At 26.7% G+C, this 3,941-nt stretch overlaps 1 protein-coding gene across 1 annotated transcript in view; it reads right to left on the bottom strand.

The window, feature by feature from the left end:
* Positions 1-3,941, bottom strand: part of LOC108783285 (Regulator of cullins 2) — a 54,085-nt gene that overhangs the window by 49,697 nt on the left and 447 nt on the right. The gene's annotated exons all lie outside the window — the stretch shown is intronic.

Here is a 3,941-nt window from a genome sequence, read left to right as displayed (position 1 = left end):
TGTGTATATGTATATATATTATATATATGTATACATATATACACACATACATTATATGACCGACCAAGAAACTGGTCTTTCGAACAGAGGCGAATTTCTCATGCGACAATAACGTTTAAAACCAATCGCGTTCTCGTCGCAGTAATTACAAATTGTAAATAGTCGGAGAGATTTGCGCCATAGTGATATTATCTACGTCCAAAAAAAATTATCGTTGTTAATTTCAATCGTAACTGGATAATTATTTTTCTATATTGCCCCCCTTTTTTTTATTTTTAGATGAAATTTAGAAAGAGATAGAGAGGAACAATGAAAATTGAACTATGATCGTAGTTAATCAGCATTGAAGAAATTGATCGTAAGTGGAACGATATGATTCCAGCAGCCCGTATTATCGTAATCTTTGTATTAAACAAATGATGCTTGGTATCGGATGGCTGTATCAATGTGAGATGTGATTTTAAACGTACGATAATTTAAGCGTTATAATACATAACAGATATATATTTTTAAAACGAAAAATTAGAAAAAATGGAAGCGTAGTTGTAAAGTCGAGATGAAGTTCTTAGGAAGTTACGAAAGAATATGTAACGCTGGAGGAAAACCTCAGACAAATGCAATATAATCGTGTCGCCTATGTTCGAAAGTTTGAGTAAAGCTGCGCCGAGCATTTGACGAGTGTTTTCGGTCAAGTAATTTCATAGAGAATAATTCCCTGTCAAATTATTGTGAGAGATATTATATTATATAGAGGAATATATTGTATATTTTACATAAATTATTGATACATATTTGTATATATTTATTATCAACAATTTACGTCTGAGATTGTAAAAAAAAGAGAATTATGTATAGATACACACTAAAAAAAATCTATTTTATATATTTTTCATAAAGGAAGACTTTAAAAATTAAATAAATCAAAATTAATTTTAAGAAACTCTTTTATTTCTAGAGGACATCTAAAAAAATTAAAGCGTTCGAAAAATGTCAGCACTGTACTTTGCAACGCCAAGCGATCGCATTTTCTATATAAAATTAAACATTTAATAATTTATAGCCAATGTAAATATGTAAGTTCTATTTTTATCGTTTATTTCGAACCACTGCATGTGACCGGAACTGCACTCGCCATATGTTTGGCACGGTGCAAACTAAATGCATATCATAATCGACAACTGATGAATACGTTAGAAAACGTTGAAAACCAAGTATACGTTTTTATAAGTTTATCAGAGTATATGCTTGTAGTTGCGTGCGTCCGATTAGAAAGATTCCATTAGTAGAGAATCTTGTTTGATAGGTAAAAGTGTAAGAACGATAAAACGTCATGTGGAACGTTTCTCGTAGTTTTTTTTTTCTCTCTTGCATTTCAAAACTGTGTGCTGATATTCATAGCCAATACTGAAAATCTATGCGGGAAAGAACGATTTTTGCGGAAATATAAAAAAATTTAATTAGATACAGACCTGAAAATAATTTCGTTGGGTAATTTAAATAATTATGTAGGATATTCAAACTGGTTATTAGAATGATAAAACTTTTTGCAAAATTGTTCATAATGCTTGAGAAGATAGAAATATCCATGTAATTATTTTAATAGTCCATCATAATTATTTTCAGATCTTTATTTACAAAAATTTTTAGATACTTTAGATACTTTCGTTTTTTTCTAGTATACATTATGTGTATTATAGATTTTACAGCACTGGCAATGAACATTGGAACACCTTAGTATCACAATAGTGGTTTGCAGCGCGCAAAATCTCATTTTAATATTCGCGTAAAAGTATCGCTCAACCAAAATCCATGGCAAAATCTCATATTAAAATTGTGAAAATAAATATTCGAACAAAAGACCATTCTTTTACGATTGTGCGAAGTTCAATGTATGATTCACTCTGATAACCATGTAAAGCAATAAGTGCATAATATTTTGTTTTATGTGAAAATTGAATGTACATTATTACTCTTCTTCGTAGTACAACGACCAATCACGGCATTTCTTTTTGTTTCTTATATTTTACTGTTTATATTTGTTGCTACACACTGTAAGTAATACCTGCCGTTTATTCATAATTATTCATAAGCTATTTGCCAAAGCACAATGATGGCAGAATATTTTTGATAATTTAATACTCATGTTAAGTTTACGAATAATTTGTAAGTTATTATGTGGTATAATTTTAAGACTATCTACAGATATATAAAATTATACATTATGCAACAAAATTGTTGCTTTAATTTTTTTATCCTTCCCTTTTGATATTTTTGTAATAATATTATATTAGCAATGTTCTTCATTTTTTCTGTTAAGTAAAAATGCATAATTACAAAAGTAATTACTAATTAAATAAAAATAAAATTTATATATAAAAAAATTTTTCAAGCAGTTTTTTAAGTAAATACGCATATATATATATATATATATGCGTATATATATATATATATATATATTAGTCTCTTGCAAGCAATAATTAAACACTTCGTTTATATCTTTTACTTGAGATAGTACTAATTACTGAAGAGCAAAATATTCACTTATATTCACTTCGTACATAAATAATCATAGTTCATCGATAATTGGCGCTAAAGGTATAAGTATATTTCAAAAAGTATTTTTCAAAATAAAAATATTGTAACGATTTTTATTATTCAATTTATCACGAAAGTAGCAGTATCTTGATCCGCGAATTTTGAAATGATTTATACATCACTATTAAAAATATAAAGCTACTTAATATACAATACAGAATATCTTTTAATGTTCAGCGATTTATAATCTGGATTTCAAAAGTTATCAATTAATCGATATAAGATCTGCATAATATTTAATAATTATAATTTCAATTTAATGATATGATTCTCAATTAAAAGGAAACACTATACAATTATTATAATAAATAAAACATGGAGGCTCTTTATATCTTGTGTTGATGATGACATACACACATTTCAACTTGCAAAAAAATGATACAACTTAAGTTATCTATGAAATACATTCTGTTTCACACATAATATATATCATATATAATTTTATTTTTGTTATCCACTAAATATTAAAAAAGGATAAATTATATACTATGCACATTTAGCGTGAAAAAGAATGCACTCTACATTTCACAAATAAATAAATATGGTACAACAACTTAGATAGTTAAATCTATCAAAAATATATAATATATAAAGTGTTCATCGTAAACTCTATCGAGTTTAATAATATATGATTACTTTGTGCAGTAAGAATTAATAAATATTTTTTTATTAGAAAACGCGACAGCAAATCTTGTCACTTATGTAAATTTCTTATACCTAAGTTTCTGCTATAGATTTACTGTAACCTCGGTTCAACTTCATCTTTCTGAAATTAAGAATTAGAAAAAATAAAAGGTAAGTTAAATCAAGATGAAAGTTAATTATATTTTGATCACATTTAGCAAAATGTTTAATTTTCTTCACCTTGATTGAAGGATATATTCTTAGATCTAAAAGTATAATCCAATCAGCATGAAGAAAACTTCCAACAGTTACAAAATATTCTACTGAATGCAATCTTTGATCATCTATCTATATGTTCCATTATGATTAGAAAATAATAGATTCTGGTTGACTTTTGTAGGCAGTGTGTATATGTGTGTCATCATTTACAGATTATGTTATATATATCTATTATTATATATGTGGCATAAAATGTCAACCTTTATTGTGACATAACATGATGTGCCCTTCCATCAATATATATTTAATCCTAATCTCAATTTAATCTTTTCTAATTTTTAGAATTAGAAAAAGATAAAGAGGAAAAGGTTAAACCGAGATTAAAATATATCTATATTGATAGAAACTCGGGTGGAAACAGACGTAAGAAATACGTTTTGCTGTTGTGTTTTGGAGTAAAAAAGATATAAATACATCAATTTTCTTATATGTATAAATATCAG

Source organism: Cyphomyrmex costatus, unplaced genomic scaffold (assembly GCF_001594065.2).
Source record: "Cyphomyrmex costatus isolate MS0001 unplaced genomic scaffold, Ccosl1.0 scaffold146, whole genome shotgun sequence".
In the NCBI taxonomy this organism is placed as follows: domain Eukaryota; kingdom Metazoa; phylum Arthropoda; class Insecta; order Hymenoptera; family Formicidae; genus Cyphomyrmex; species Cyphomyrmex costatus.
The sequence above is the reverse complement of the archived record's forward strand: the minus strand, read 5'-3'. Positions and strand labels throughout refer to the sequence as shown.